Source organism: Ailuropoda melanoleuca, chromosome 6, assembly GCF_002007445.2.
Source record: "Ailuropoda melanoleuca isolate Jingjing chromosome 6, ASM200744v2, whole genome shotgun sequence".
In the NCBI taxonomy this organism is placed as follows: Eukaryota; Metazoa; Chordata; class Mammalia; order Carnivora; family Ursidae; genus Ailuropoda; species Ailuropoda melanoleuca.
The window spans coordinates 27284488-27302175 of NC_048223.1; positions in this window are offsets into that span (position 1 = coordinate 27284488).

Sequence of the window (17688 nt, forward strand, 5' to 3'; positions counted from 1 at the left end):
AGAATCTCATATATTTTTGAATATGGCTCATATAGACTGGGAGAACCTATAGAGGCCCAATCATTAGACCTACTTTTCTGTTGAAAAATGCTTTATAACAAAGAATTCAAGAAACAGAAATTAAAAAGTAGTGATTCACTTGCTATTATGGTAACGTGTCATCTATGAGAGAAATTTAAACCTATATATATGATTTTTTATTATATATTAGTACCTTGTAAGTTGAAATATAACTTAGTAATTTTACATTTACCTTGAAATATGTTAGTTAAATAACCCTGGGGCACCCGGGTGGCTCAGTCTGTTAAGCGCCTAACCCTTGATTTAGGCTCAGGTCATGATGTCAGGGTCCTGAGATTAGCCCTGCATTGGGCTCCCTGCTCAGTGGATGGTCTGCTTGAGATTTCTCTTCCTCTTCCTCTGCTCCCCCCACTCTCTAAAAATAAATAAGTAAATCTTTAAAATAAATAAATAAATCAAACACAAATAAAAACCCCAAATTCATAGGCAGTGTATCACCTAATAAAATATCTCCTACCATAAAAACAAAATTGTGGGGATTTTGTATATATCTGCTTCAGCCATAAGGTATGGCCAACTTATATTTGGAACTCAGTGCAAGCCCTTAAAGTATACTTACTGAGAGATTATGGATCAAAAAATGCTGTCGCTAAATATATGTTTTGCAAGGCATGTATGGTTAATCAAATAAAAAAAGTTAAATCGTGATGATGTAGCTAAACTAACTGCAATGATAAATAAAAAGCAAGAGCAGTAATTGAATAGCATGACCAATTCAAGGCAACACGTGTATTTTAAAAAAGAGGATTTTCTGAACACTGGAGGATTAATTAATTAGCCAAAAGTACTTACTTATTGAGGGGGCTCCTGGGTGGCTTAGCCATTTAAGGTCCAACTCTGGATTTCAGCTCAGGTTATGATCTCAGGGTTGTGAGATGGAGCCCTGGGGGCTCCACACTCAGCTTGGAGTCTGCTTGAGACTCTCTCTCTCCCGATCCCTCTGCCCCTTCCCTCCTCACATGCTCTCTCTCTCTCTCTCTATAAATAAATAAATAAAATCTTTTTTAAAAAAGTACTTATTGAGGGCCTGTTAGGTGCCAGTTTTTCTAGAAAAAGTTCTTAGAAAATATCTATGAATAAAAAAGAAAAAAGAGCCTTTCCTTTTAGTGCTTACATTCTAATGGGAGATTCCAGTGATAAAGACTAAATAACTGGGGCGCCTGGGTGGCTAGGTTGGTTAAGCGTCCGAGTCTTGATTTTGTCTCGGGTCATGATTTCAGGGTTGTGGGATCCAGCCCTGTATTAAGCCCCACATCCAGTTCTGTGCTCAGTGTGGAGTCTGCTTGTCCCTCTCCCTTTGCTCCTCCTGAACCCCCCCCACTATCTCTAAGACAAGTAAATTAAAAAATCATTTAAAAATTTTTTTAAAAAATGTTTAAAAAATAAATAAAATAAGTAAGTTGTATCACCTGCCAGTAGTTGGCAATCACTACCCAAGAAGAAAAATGGAGAGCCAAGTAAAGAGATTGGGAGTATTAAGTATAGGAACTTAGTTACAATTTTAAATACAGGGAGATAAGAGCAAGAATCATTGAGGAGGAGACATTTAAGAACAGACTTCAAATGAGGAAGTTTGCCAAATGGATTTCTAATGGAAGGACATGTTGGGAGAGGGTACCGCCAATGTAGAGGCTCTTAGGCAGGAGAGTGTCTGTGGGGGAAAAGACAGACACTGTGGCTGGAGAGGGGTGAACAAGGGCAAAGATGATATCAGATAGGCATTCTTCATTCCTGAGTGAGATGGGAAGCATTGAAGGGTTTTGTGCAGAGTAATATGATATAGCTTGTAATCTGTTAGGCTGCTCTGTTGAGAATAGATCGTAGGAAGGCGAGAATGTAAGCAAGGACCCCAGTTAGGAGTTTATTGCAGTTATCCTGGTCAGAGATGATGGTGGCTCACACCAGGATCCTAACAGTGGAAGTGTTGAGAAGTTGCCATAGTGGGGACAGATTAAGTAGAGCTAACATGGACATTATGCACCATGAGAAAACAAGAGAAAAGTCAAGGGTCACTCCAGGTTTTTTTTTGCCTTGGGATAAGTAGAAGGATGAAGTTGCCATCATTTGGAGATGGAGAAGGCTGTAGGAGGAGCAAGTTTGGGGGGAAAGATCAGGAATTCTCTCCAAGTCATATTAAGGTGCAGGTGTTTATTAGATAGCTAAGTGAAGACATTGAAGTAGGCGGTTGGTGTGAGAGTTTGGAGTTCAGGAATGAAAAAGAAGACTGGGCTGGAGCTATACATTTAGGAGTAATTGGCGTGTAAATAGATGGTATTTAAGTTGTGAGAATGGATTGTCTAACCAAAAAAAGTGTGTGTGACTACATGCAAGCAAGCAGGATGAAGAACTGTACTCTGGTGTCTTCTAGAACTATCAGGTCTATGAAAGGAGGAACCAGCCAAGGAGACCAAGAAGCAATGGCCAAGGATGCACTTTTCAAGAGAGNCCTGCCAAGCAGGACCCTGGGATCATGACCTGAGCTGAAGGCAGATGTTTAACCGACTGAGCCACACAGGCATCCCAGAATCTCATATATTTTTGAATATGGCTCATATAGACTGGGAGAACCTATAGAGGCCCAATCATTAGACCTACTTTTCTGTTGAAAAATGCTTTATAACAAAGAATTCAAGAAACAGAAATTAAAAAGTAGTGATTCACTTGCTATTATGGTAACGTGTCATCTATGAGAGAAATTTAAACCTATATATATGATTTTTTATTATATATTAGTACCTTGTAAGTTGAAATATAACTTAGTAATTTTACATTTACCTTGAAATATGTTAGTTAAATAACCCTGGGGCACCCGGGTGGCTCAGTCTGTTAAGCGCCTAACCCTTGATTTAGGCTCAGGTCATGATGTCAGGGTCCTGAGATTAGCCCTGCATTGGGCTCCCTGCTCAGTGGATGGTCTGCTTGAGATTTCTCTTCCTCTTCCTCTGCTCCCCCCACTCTCTAAAAATAAATAAGTAAATCTTTAAAATAAATAAATAAATCAAACACAAATAAAAACCCCAAATTCATAGGCAGTGTATCACCTAATAAAATATCTCCTACCATAAAAACAAAATTGTGGGGATTTTGTATATATCTGCTTCAGCCATAAGGTATGGCCAACTTATATTTGGAACTCAGTGCAAGCCCTTAAAGTATACTTACTGAGAGATTATGGATCAAAAAATGCTGTCGCTAAATATATGTTTTGCAAGGCATGTATGGTTAATCAAATAAAAAAAGTTAAATCGTGATGATGTAGCTAAACTAACTGCAATGATAAATAAAAAGCAAGAGCAGTAATTGAATAGCATGACCAATTCAAGGCAACACGTGTATTTTAAAAAAGAGGATTTTCTGAACACTGGAGGATTAATTAATTAGCCAAAAGTACTTACTTATTGAGGGGGCTCCTGGGTGGCTTAGCCATTTAAGGTCCAACTCTGGATTTCAGCTCAGGTTATGATCTCAGGGTTGTGAGATGGAGCCCTGGGGGCTCCACACTCAGCTTGGAGTCTGCTTGAGACTCTCTCTCTCCCGATCCCTCTGCCCCTTCCCTCCTCACATGCTCTCTCTCTCTCTCTCTATAAATAAATAAATAAAATCTTTTTTAAAAAAGTACTTATTGAGGGCCTGTTAGGTGCCAGTTTTTCTAGAAAAAGTTCTTAGAAAATATCTATGAATAAAAAAGAAAAAAGAGCCTTTCCTTTTAGTGCTTACATTCTAATGGGAGATTCCAGTGATAAAGACTAAATAACTGGGGCGCCTGGGTGGCTAGGTTGGTTAAGCGTCCGAGTCTTGATTTTGTCTCGGGTCATGATTTCAGGGTTGTGGGATCCAGCCCTGTATTAAGCCCCACATCCAGTTCTGTGCTCAGTGTGGAGTCTGCTTGTCCCTCTCCCTTTGCTCCTCCTGAACCCCCCCCACTATCTCTAAGACAAGTAAATTAAAAAATCATTTAAAAATTTTTTTAAAAAATGTTTAAAAAATAAATAAAATAAGTAAGTTGTATCACCTGCCAGTAGTTGGCAATCACTACCCAAGAAGAAAAATGGAGAGCCAAGTAAAGAGATTGGGAGTATTAAGTATAGGAACTTAGTTACAATTTTAAATACAGGGAGATAAGAGCAAGAATCATTGAGGAGGAGACATTTAAGAACAGACTTCAAATGAGGAAGTTTGCCAAATGGATTTCTAATGGAAGGACATGTTGGGAGAGGGTACCGCCAATGTAGAGGCTCTTAGGCAGGAGAGTGTCTGTGGGGGAAAAGACAGACACTGTGGCTGGAGAGGGGTGAACAAGGGCAAAGATGATATCAGATAGGCATTCTTCATTCCTGAGTGAGATGGGAAGCATTGAAGGGTTTTGTGCAGAGTAATATGATATAGCTTGTAATCTGTTAGGCTGCTCTGTTGAGAATAGATCGTAGGAAGGCGAGAATGTAAGCAAGGACCCCAGTTAGGAGTTTATTGCAGTTATCCTGGTCAGAGATGATGGTGGCTCACACCAGGATCCTAACAGTGGAAGTGTTAAGAAGNATTCCTGAGTGAGATGGGAAGCATTGAAGGGTTTTGTGCAGAGTAATATGATATAGCTTGTAATCTGTTAGGCTGCTCTGTTGAGAATAGATCGTAGGAAGGCGAGAATGTAAGCAAGGACCCCAGTTAGGAGTTTATTGCAGTTATCCTGGTCAGAGATGATGGTGGCTCACACCAGGATCCTAACAGTGGAAGTGTTGAGAAGTTGCCATAGTGGNCCTCTCTCGCTGGCTGTCTCTATCTCTGTCGAATAAATAAATAAAATCTTTAAAAAAAAAAAAAAGAAGTTGCCATAGTGTNAGATGATGGTGGCTCACACCAGGATCCTAACAGTGGAAGTGTTGAAGTTGCCATAGTGTGGACAGATTAAGTAGAGCTAACATGGACATTATGCACCATGAGAAAACAAGAGAAAAGTCAAGGGTCACTCCAGGTTTTTTTTTGCCTTGGATAAGTAGAAGGATGAAGTTGCCATCATTTGGAGATGGAGAAGGCTGTAGGAGGAGCAAGTTTGGGGGGAAAGATCAGGAATTCTCTCCAAGTCATATTAAGGTGCAGGTGTTTATTAGATAGCTAAGTGAAGACATTGAAGTAGGCGGTTGGTGTGAGAGTTTGGAGTTCAGGAATGAAAAAGAAGACTGGGCTGGAGCTATACATTTAGGAGTAATTGGCGTGTAAATAGATGGTATTTAAGTTGTGAGAATGGATTGTCTAACCAAAAAAAGTGTGTGTGACTACATGCAAGCAAGCAGGATGAAGAACTGTACTCTGGTGTCTTCTAGAACTATCAGGTCTATGAAAGGAGGAACCAGCCAAGGAGACCAAGAAGCAATGGCCAAGGATGCACTTTTCAAGAGAGACTGGTACTCAGGAAGAAAAGAGGAGAAAGCATACCAAAGAGCAGGGAGCCTGAGTCAAAGTGTACCTGTAGATTAAGTACAGTCAAGACTGGGAATTGACCATTGGATTTAGCCATTTAGAATCAAGTACTGCTTATGCTTATGCTTAATAGGAGATTTGCTATGTTGCTTGGTAGACAACCAGCCTATTAAAATATCGAATGAGAGTCCTTAGTAAACACTAGTAAACTGCTAACTTTAGTTTATAAATGACGAATTTCAACACTGCTCCATAGCTCACACAAAATGGTAGCACAGCATTCCAGCAGGAATGCCTGGGTTCAGACTGCTTCCACTGGTTACTGACTCTGTGATCTTGGGCAATGAATTATACCTCTCTGTGGGCTTCTGTTTTGCTGCCTATAAATAGGGACGGCAAAGAATCTATCCCTTAGGTTAGGCTTAAAGAATAAATGAATGAATCCATGTAAAGAAAGAATTTATGAGATACCTGGTACATTAATAAACCCTCGACAAATGCTAGCTATTATTATTTCTGTTATTAACCTATTGCTATATATAATATAATGAAAATAATAAGGACTGTGGGATACATACTCTATGGTACATCACCCAACTGTAACAGCCACAGAACTCACAGATTTGATCATTTGGTGGCCTCTCGGCAAGATCTTTGTAGCTCACTGACTGCATGTGGATCCACACTGTGGATCTCCTCAGTTCAAGTAAATAAATTGGGGATATTGTTAGAGTTCACTTTTGTTTCAGGCTTAAAGGGGAAAATATTGCTGAAATCACTTTCTTAAATACTGATCATTTTTTCGTGCTCTTTCCTTCCACACTGGCTTTCTATTCCTCTACTCTGGACTTTTGGGAAAGAGTGGGAAAAGGAAAAACTAGAGAAAGGCAAAAGTTCATGAATAAGAAGGAAAAGGGAAGGAAATATAGGAAGAACATGTTGGAGACACACCCCTCTACTGATTTGTGTGCAAGAAAAGTAAAAAGAAATTAGATGTTTGGTTTGACTCCTTTAAGGCCAAATAGTAAAAAGAAACAGGGTGGTGGTGGTATGAATTCAAGAGAAGTCTTTTATCTTTGTAAATTTAGATGTATGCATGCCTAGATGTTTGAGGGTCAGATGATTTGCTTTGGAGTGGAAATGACTCAAATGTGAACTTCTATGACCTCCAATGTCTGGGTAAACATTTGGTTTTCCTCCCAATCTCCATTCAGAGACACAGGGCCCAAATAAGGCCTGAAGTTATAATCCGCTGCTCCTGCCAGTATTCACAAAATCAACCTTTGTCTTTAGAGGCAAATAGAGGGGAAGCTCTTAGTGAGCAGAAAATTCATCTTTTTCTCCTTTTGTGCTCCCAACAGGCATAATGGCTTCTCTACTCAATAAATGTTTAATGGATGAATTAATGTGGAAAACTACATTGCAGGCACATTAGATATGAGGTGATTGGGCAGCAATCCATTGATTGCCAAGATTTGATTAATCAGATCTAGCTTGTTACGTTTTCTTACATATGTGAAGTGGGTGAGAATATCCCAGACCACAAAAAACAGATGTGCAGAAAGTGTAGCTTTCTAAATCTTTCTGTAACCCAATCTAATCTCCTTTTTGAATCCCTATTCTGTCAATGTCAAAAAAGTAATAATCTTAATAAATTCTGAAAAACCTAACAGATAAGATGCTCTTATGTCCCCAAGCACATCATCTTGGCCTCACTTCTGATTTAAGTCTTGGCCTGGAGCACAGGTCTGTATGGGCTTTGACTTATGTCCAACTGTCAGCCTCTAGGCTGAAGTGTATGTGCTGAGTCTTTGCTTTTTGTGCCCATGGGTTTGTTCAAACTCACGAATGTTGGCAGGCGCTCGCTTGGCTTGTAGTGTTCCAGCAGCTCGGAAGTGCGGAAGAATGAACACTTCTGAGAGTGTGATGGTTAATTTTATGTGTCAACTTGACTGAGCTTCATGGTGCCCAGATATTAAGCATTGTTCTGGGTGTTTCTGTGAGGCAGTCATTAGATGAGATTAATGTTTAAATTGGTAAAGTGAGCAAAGCAGATTGCCTGGGACACTGTGGGTGGGCCCCATCCAATCAGTTGAAGGCCTGAATAGAACAAAAAGGCTGGCTGTCCCTCAAGTAAGAGAGAACTCCTCCTGCCTGATGGCCAGTGGACTGGTACATTGGCTTTTTCCTGCTTCCAGACTCAGACTGAAACAATGACTCTTCCTGAGCCTTGAGCCTGCCCTTCAGACTGGAACTAAACCGTCAGCATTCCTAGGTCTCCAGTTTGCCAACTCACCCTGCAGATCTTGTGACTTGTCAATTTCTATAATCATGTGAGTCAATTCCTTATAATACACACACACACACACACACACACACACACACACACCCTACTGTTTCTGTTTTTCTGGAGAACCAGAGTAATCCGGATGGCATCCCTTGACCATTTGGAGATGGCAGCCAACTGGATAAATGCCTCAGCTTCCCATCCGTTAGGTGGATAGCTCTCTATGAGTCTCAGGAGGTCCCAAGGGAAATGAGTTCCTATTGCTCACAAGGGCTACCTCAGTAACACTCCCTTACATTGGCTGTGCTGCTTTCTCAGTTTCCCTCTTCCAGTCCCCCACTCCTATTATCTGGAATCACCTCCCCTCCTCTCCCTCCCCTGCCCCCCAAAAAAGCACCTACACTCAAATCCAGGCTCTTCTTTTATGGAAACTCAAACTAAGACATGTCGTCATTTTAGATTTAACCTCTGCCAATTTGGACATTTTCCCTCCCCACCCCCTCCCTGAAGCAGCATCTATCTAAGATTTCAGGGAATTTATAGAGTGCCATGGTTTTGGAGGGAGAAGTCTGGAATGTTTTTGGTCTCTGGTTTTTTTGCTGGCATCTGCTACAATGGTCTCAGCTGCATTCTTCTTAACCATCACTACCCATCACCCTGACTTTGCCGAAATCTTCATATTCCCCTTGACCTTGCTTATTAGTTCATGAATTTTGTTTCTTTTTCATCATGACCTAGAGCCTTTTATGGTCTACTTCTCCTACCTTCTTCTATTTCTGTGTTTTCCAAGATTACCCTTGCTGACATCATTTGTACTCTGTGTTGCTGTTCTAAGCTAGTGAGGTAAGGGGGACCTCAAGGACCCTGCTTGCTTTCAAGGGCCCTTCCAGGAACTTGAACTCAGGTTCTTATTGCCCTTAGACTCCAAAACTTATGTGAGGGTTCAATCAATCTTCCCAAACTGGATTTAATCAACAGAGGATGAGGGACAGAAGGGGCAGAGCCCCTTCTCAAAGAGTCCCATGGTATCTCATGGCCTTACTTCCTTCTGCCTCCATCCCTTATTGCCTTCTCTTCAGCCCTCAAGCACAGTAAAGCAGGCACTGTTGATGCCTTGCCCCATTTTCTCTTATTCCCTCCCCCACTTGAGCTGCAGCTATAAAACTTCCAACACACTGCGAGTTCCCCACCGAAGTGCCTGCACCTGTCTCTTTCTGTTTCTCTGCTTGAGGGCTTTCTCAGTTATCCTGGGAGCTTGCTCGGCTGAGAAGGTACAGCTCAGAATTATACAGTATTGACATCTCTGGGGGCAGCTGTTGGCCAGCAGGTGAGAGGATTTGGGAGATAAAGGATTCAATCTGCTTGTCTTTCAGTGGGAAGATTCTGAGTGGGTGCTTCCCACAATTTCTCAGAGGGTCTCTAAGCAGTTTTAGCTCCAACTGCCCACGCTGCACACCAGCTCATCAACACACCATTTATTTACTTTCCTCCCCTCTCTGTCTCACATCTCACCTGTGTGCCCCGGAACCACCTCCTAAAGAAACTACCTGCACCCAAGTCATTGTCTCAGGCCAATAAAAATTTCTTTGTTGGGTGGGACTACACTCTCTTGGCATGTATTCTTCGAACACTTCCTGTGATAGGAGGACTGTGGCTTTTCAACTTAAAAGCTAAAGATGTTTCACTTTTCTTCTCTTCTCCTTCTTGACAACTCAAATGGATCCAAATGGTGAAGGGCCACAAGTTAAAAGGAAGTAAAGAAGACCAAAACCAAACATTCCCCTTCGCACGTGTTATCTGTCAACTACGATAACCTTCCTGCACAAAGGAAAGCTGTTCATGGTTAAAAGTGCTTGTGTAGTCATCTACCACCTGGAACTGCCACTCCTGGCATAGCAACCGAACCCTCTGGAGGTAGAGGTCCTTAGTCCATCTGTCATGCCTTGCCACGAGGAGCAATTCACCGGTTATATCCGCCTATGCAAATAGGCCAACAGCAGGTATTCCTTAAGGTATATGGAGACCATTTCCCTGGACAGCTGCTGCTGAATACAGATGTGGGTACTCGAGCAGCCAACAAGTTGCTATAAGCAGGTGCCAGACATAACCATTCAGAGAAGATTGATTTTATTGTCTGCTAGGTTTATGACTGAGGAATATGCTTCACTGACCAGCTTTTGATGAAGTCACAGAGAAGTTCTAAGGATGTTTTCTTGTTGAGTGCATGGGCCCTTCTGATAAACAATAAACATCACGCTGGAGAAATCAGCACTTTCTGCAAATAGTCTGCACCTTACAGGCATTAGCATATGCCAAGGTCACTCATGACTACTTCAGATAACTGGTTCAGTCAGGAAAAAAAAAAGTGTAAATTGCAACGAATAAGGGAGGCAATTTAGCCTGGGAATACAAGTCATTCCTTTTAAAAAAAAAAGTCTATTTCTATCATGTAGAGAAAAATGAGTAAAGAAACTTTTTGGAGATGTTTTTGGTTGGGCTATCCCCAAAGCAGCCCTGAGATACGGATTTAAATGCACATAGCTTATTTAGGAAGCATAGGTAAAGAGTGGGGAAGTGAGATGGGAAGAAATCCAATAAATGGTGTGTAAACAAGCAGGCTATCACTTTGGGCAACTGAGGCTCAACTCACCTGGGGAATTCTGGGAGACAGTGTGGCGTGTGCTTTAGAGGTATCTCCTCACCAGCCCCAACCCCAAGAGATGAGGAAGCAGGGTACTTATTCTCCAACCCTTGTCAGTCATTGGCTGAGAGCTACTTGCCGGGTGACTTTGTGGGGGCCATCATGAGGTGCCACCCAGATTCTCCCTTAGGGAAGGACTTGTTGCTCAGCTACGGGGGGTGCTGTCAGCGGACAACCTTCCACTATCCACCCATTCAGTAATTGCCTTAGGAGCAGGAAGCTGCCTTGCCAAGGTCACGTCCTTCCATGGTGGCCCGTATCTAATGATGATTGAAGTGGGGATATAAAAGCCTGGCCATCTAAACTCAACTAGGGACAGTTCTAATTTTCTTCTAGAACTTCCCACAGGGTTGGCTGAGGCTGTCACTGGGCCTGTGCACTGGGCCAACTTGAATTTTCCCTCTGCCCACTCCTATTTCTTTTCCCTCTCTCTGTGAGTTTTAGTCCTAAGAGAACTCTTGAACAAACATCCTGCACACTAAATCCATCTCACAGTGCTTCCTGGAGAACCTAACCAGGGATGAACATTCATTCCCTGCCTCTCAGGCAGAGTCACAGGGCATTTCAGTAGGAGGCTATGGGTGTGTGCCGAGTTGTTGAGTGCTGAGGGCAGGATACACAATGTCTGCTGAAGAGGTGGGAGTGTGGTAGTTATTTCTTTGTTTCCATTGATCAAGGAAGGTGAGATCACACGAGGGCAATGGGAACTAAGCAGTTTAATGAACGGCTGGAGAGCTAGGGAGGGGAGCCACTGAGGCGTGGTTTGGTGGCCAATACGATGGTGGTGAATTCAGAGCCCCAGGAAATGAGTAGGAGGGCAAGTGGGCTAACAGATGGAGAGCTGAGGGTAGAGAGGGGAGGTGGAAGAAGAAACATAGGTAGTCCAGAATGATGAAAAGTGAGACAATAGAACTAGTAGGCCCTCTAGGTAGTAGCTGTCGCTATTATCATTACTACATTATGGGCTGAATTGTGTGTCCCGCAAATTATTATGTTGAAGCCCTAACCTTTAGCACCTCACAATATGACTGTTTTTGGAGAGAGGGCCTTTGAAGATGTAATTCAAGTAAAATGAAGCTGTTAGGGTGGGTTGTAATTCAATCTGATTGGAGTCCTTATGAAAAGAGATTAGGGCCCACAGAGACCCTAGGAAAACACACACATACAGATATAACCACGTGAAGACATGGTGAGAAGGCAGTCATCTGAAAGCCGAAGAAAGAGGCCTCAGAGGAACCCCAAACCTGCTGACACCTTGATCTTGGACCTCTAGCCTCCAGAACGATGAGGAAACAAATCTCTCTCGTGTAAGCCACCCAGTTGTGGCATTTATGGCAGCCCTAGCAAACTAGTACAAACACTGTTATAATTATTATTTTTATTTCTCCCTCATTATTAAATTTCTTAGTAAATCCTGCCGACTCTGTCTTCTAAGTGTCTCGTAACCTGTCTAGTTCTCTTTCTCTAATGTTAGCCTCTTCCCTGTCTTTTTTCAACTGGTTCTTCCCAGTAGCTGGGCTCTGAGCTTACCCCTACCAGAGTCTCCCTCAGCAAATCAGACAAAATGACCATCTTGCTGAAGTGTATATTTGATTATGAGAGTCCTGCTTGCTTATGAAGTCTTCAATGGCTTCCTGTCTTTCCTGAAATAAGGTCCAACGTGGCCTTCTGAAGGCTCTGCTCAGCCTTGTCCTTTTCTGCCTTTCTGCATCATTGACCTTATCTTCAGCCACACCGTGTTGGATTCACTTCCATCCATTCTCCAACCTCCATGCTTTTGCACACACTATTCTTCCTTCCAAATATTGCTCCTGAAGTAGTCATGGTTTATACTGTTATCTGCAGTCCACAGCAGGGTCCCACTGTCTCATACCTGGAATAAACATCACCATTTAGAACTCACAGAACTGCTCTGTGTTACGCTTCCGTCTTACTAACGAAGACACCAAAACCAGAAGGGCAAAATGATGCATGTCAGCTCACAGCTTTAGTGACACGGTTGACTTTGGAACGCCCATAACTTTGGGACGTGACTCTACCTCCTTACTCCTAGGCTGCCTTTATGGATGCCATTTTCTTCCATCCCCGGGCTTTTCTTCATGTGGAGTCCAGTCACTTTTTTCTTAAACACTGTTTCAGTGAAGTTACTGCTCTGCCCAGAAAGTCTATGGTTCCCTATTACTTTTCATATCAAGCCTACAATAAGACTGGCTGCCAGGACACTCCATAGTGTGCTTTTGTCCTCCTCATTCATTTCCTAACAGACATTGTCTATAGGTGGCAGGCAAGCCATTTTTACATCAATACTTTATTTCATTGATCTAAGATGTCATCAGTTATAAAATGGACTATCATTTAAATTTATCACTTAAGGTAGAAAAAATGATGCCAGTTAAACTAAAATATACCATTGATTAAAAGTGGGTTCTAATTTCAATGTCACTCATTTCACATGGAAAATATGTAAGTCTTAGAATTGATGCAATATAATATAATTAAAAATTGTTGCTTGGCTCAGATTCCACTAACCACACAAAGCTCTCCTTGACCAATCTTGGACAGATTTTTTTGAATTCCTGTAGAACTTACCAACTCTTTGCTTATTTCCTAACTTTTCCGATTTCCTTTCTTCTCCTTTCTCCAGTTCATTGGTGATGATTGAGTGTCTTCTGTGTGCCTGGTACTGGGCCTGCAGTGATGAAGAGAATCTGGGCCCTGTGCTCCTGGTCTTTTTATAAGGAAGTAAGGAAATATATAAGTGAATAATTACAGACCACAAACTGCTATGAAGGATATAATGCCAAAGATAGAGAATAAAGGCAGGGTGGTGGAGAGGGGTAGAATGTTTTCCACTTGAACTTCAGCCTCCTTCCACATGTCCACCTGTTTTCCAAAAACCAGTTCAAAAGTTTCATCTTCCCTCAAAACTTATTTTCTCCCACATGCTATTCTACTTTACAGCCTCAAGAAATCATTCTCTCCTCTAGCTTGGAATCTGTGTTTTTCCTTTGAGAGTGACAGCATAGCAAGGTGTTGACAGCATGGATTCGTGGAGCCCCAGTCTCCCTGTGTTCAAATCCCAGCATGGTCATTAATTGGTTGCATGACTTTTGGTAAATCTCTCTGTGCCTCAGTTTTCCTACTCTTAAAATGGAGATAATACTAGTACCTACATTATGACACCACTATGAGGATTAAGTGAATTAAATCATGTAAAGTATTTAGAAAAATGTTGGACATTTAGAAAGCATTATAAGGATCATTATATCTACCCTGATTATTTCCTTTTATCCATGTTTCCTCTCCCCTTTTAGACTCTGAGGTAGACATGGCTAAGGGCAAGGGATTTGGGAACAGAATAGAAGAGAATCAAATCCTGGTTGAATAAATTTTTCTAGATACATGAGCTTGGATACATATTTCTTGACCATTCTAAATCTCATTCTCTTTATCATTTAAATAATAGCAAATATGTATATTTTGGAGTTTTCAGAGGGATAAATAAGATAAATATGCAAAATGCCTGCTACAGAGATCTCAGTGAAGACTGCTATCATTCTTACCTCAATTCAGGAGGGGAAGAGTCCATCTTATTACTCTTTGTGTTTTCATATCACTCAGCAGAACTCACCATCCATGATGTCAGTGATATTAGCTAAGTGTTCAATAAAAACTCATCGTATGAAAGAGCAAGTGAGGAAGCAAACGGTGGTGTCCACTAGAGACCTTGTCATGAGGACTGGTATAATATTCACACTCCCGCTTCTGCTTCTTTATTTTGGGGGGACAAATGATGAAGTGTGTGGGGGTCTCTCTGGAAAAGGAATTTATCCTTCTCTCCATCTCCTTCCAGGTACCCTAGAACAGCGCATCCTCCAATGTGTTGATGATGCCTCTCACCTGGGTGTACCAGGTCATGCTGTCATCTCTTACTTTCCTGTTCTTGAAATTAACAGGGCTTTGGGTAAGGGCATGGGAAACTGGCATTCTTTTCTTTTAGAACGCAATTTGGAATTTCCACTGGAGAATGCAATGATCAAGACCCAGCAAAAGAGCTGCTTCCAGCTTTGGTTTTCAGGCTGGAATGTCTGCATTTGAAGGCTGAATAACCCCCCAGGAATACCATATCCCTGACTATAAGCCTTGGAAATTTTCAGTCTCAATAAAGCCGGTGTCTATAGCCCTGACAATGCACAAAANTGCTTCCAGCTTTGGTTTTCAGGCTGGAATGTCTGCATTTGAAGGCTGAATAACCCCCCAGGAATACCATATTCCCTGACTATAAGCCTTGGAAAATTTCAGCCTCAATAAAGCCAGTGTCTATAGCCCTGACAATGCACAAACCTTGTATCCGCGAATGCAACATTTGATTCGCAGGCCCCTTCAGCTCTTATGTCGCTGTTGTCATGCTACTTTGTGACTCCCCATTAAAGCTGGCATCTGGCTTTCTGGCTAACATTAAGTACTAATTTATTTTGGACAATTTTCAGGGCTAATCAACCAAAAACCATTTCCGTATGGCTCTGGGAAAACATTTCTCTTCTCACCTCGCCCACAGTATATCGTTTAGAATAAAATGCCTCATTAAACTAGATCTCAGTGATAGACACGTGTCACAAGTTATTGGACCTTGTAACACTCCCAAGAGATCAGTGGAAAATCAAACTAAAGCCATAAGACAAATGGGTCAGTTTTGGCAATAAGTAAAATTCAAATATATGTCATAGTGTTCCTTACATATGCTGTTTTCTCTCTCTCATCATTCTCTTTGATAACAAAAATATCTGATGACTTAAAGCCCCACTGAAAAGCGAAAAGAGGACATATTATGTGGAGTACTTGACTGCTCCTTGTCCCCTACCTGTTCTCCTCTCCCTGTGATTTAATCAACCCCAACTCTTCTTCACTAGCCCCTAGATGTCTCTGACATTGGTCTGTTTCTCTCAGCTCGGGCTACCATTTTCTCCCTTGGGTTACTGAAAGAGTCTTGCTTGTTTTTACTTAAAGCTAGCTCATTCCCTTACCCCACTTCCCTAGTCTGATGGTGATTGTGTTGTATGTCGGATTGGCTGCTTTCAAGGCTCCAAATCTTCATCCCTGTCTATATACACTTAGTTGACATGAGACTGCAATTCTCTTCACTAAAGAGAGGAATCGATCTACATCTCGACGTCTTGAGTCCAGGCTGACCTCATAACTTGCATTGGACCACAGAATGTTGCAGAAGTGGACGACTGTCATTTCCTAACCTAAGCCTCCAGAGGCCTTGTTTACCTTGCTCTCTTCTACCTCTGCCATAACCAGGAGAGCAAGGCTAGGCTAGCCTGCTGGAGGATGAGGGATGCATGGGGTAGAGCTGAGTTACCACAGTCAGCCCACTGAAACCAGCCTAGCTCAATCAATAGCCAGCCCACTCCTCAGCATGTGAGAGAGAGACAGAGAGCCAGCCAAGATTAGAAGGGCCACCCAGCCAAAGCTCAGCTGACTCTGGACACATGGGCAATAAACATTCATTCATTGTTTACTCTATAAGAGTTTTCTGCTTGTTATGAAGCATTATGGTGGTGATAGAGAAACCAATAGACTTTCTAAAGTAGAATCTGATCATCTTGCTTAAGAATGAACCATGAGAGACTATGGACTCCAGGAAACAATCTGAGGGTTTCACAGGGAAGGGGGTAAGAGGATGGGGTAGCCTGGTGATGGGTATTAAGGAGGACACATGTTGTAATGGACACTGGCTGTTATATGCAAACAATGAATCATGGAACACTACATCAAAAACTAATGATGTACTGTATGGTGACTAACATAACAATACAAAAATAAAGTGAAAATATCTGGCAAACAAACAAACAAACAAACAAACAGACTCTATAACAACACTAATTGCCTTCCAAATGGCTAGTCTGTCCTTTTTTGTCCTTTTTATAACAGAACCTGATTTCATTGAGGGCAAATTTTGTTGAAGTCAAACTCCCTTACCGCTAGGATTGGTTGTGTGATATGTTTTTGGTCAGTGATATCTGGGCAGAAATCACTAGAGAGGAACTTCCTTCTTAAATAAAAAGGTAAAACTTCACTAGGAAGATCCATGAAAGAAGGAAGTGATAAATTGAACTTCATTAAAGGCTTAAAATTTTATGCTTCAAGAGACATCATTAAAAAAATGAAAGGCAAGCCACAGGCCCACGGAAAATATTTTTTTGTATCACGTATCTGGTAAAGAACTTCTATCCAGAATAAAATAAAGAGCTTTTAAAGCTCAATAGCAAGTCAAATAACCCAATTTTTTTAAAAAATGGGCAGAAGATCTGAATAGGCCCTTCACCAGAGAAGATACACAAATAGCCAACAAGCCTGTGAAAAGATGCTCTACATCATTAGTCTTTAGGAAGATGTGAATTCAAACTGTCATGAGATACCACTTTATCCCTCCTGGGATGGTTATCATTAAGAACCAGAAATAAAAAGTGTTGGCAAGGAAGTAGAGATTTGGGAATCCTTATATCACAGGTGAAATGTAAAATAGTGCAGCCACTTTGGAAGAGTTTGGAAATTCCTTTTTTTTTTTTAAAGATTTATTTGTTTTCTAGCTTTATGGACATGTAATTGACAGATAACATCATATAAGTTTAAGATATACACGTGATGGTTTGATGTACATATCTGTTGCAAAATGTCTACCACAGTATGGTTAGTTAACACCTCCATTTCCTCATGTAATTAATTACCTTGTGCGTGTGTGTTGAGAACATTTAACACCTACTGCCTTAGCAACTTTCAAGTATATCATGCTAGAGTCACCATGCTATATGTTACATCTCCAGAACTTACTTATTCTATAACCGGGAGTTTGTATCTTTTGACAACATCTCCTTCTTTCCCCAACCTTCGACCCCTGGCACCTACCATTCTACCATCTTGTTTCTATGAGTTCAGCTTTTTTAGATACTGCAGGTAAATAAGATTATACAGTATTTGTCTGTCTCTGTCTGATTTATTTCACTTAGCAAAATGCCGTCAGGGTCCATTCTTGTTGTCACAAATGGCAGGATTTCCTTCTTTCTCATGGCTGAATAATATTCCATTGTGTATTTAAATTACATGCTCTATATCCATTTATCAGTGTATGAAGACTTAGGTTGTTTCCATATCTTGGCTATTATGAATAATTCTGCAGTGAACATTGGAGTGCAGATAT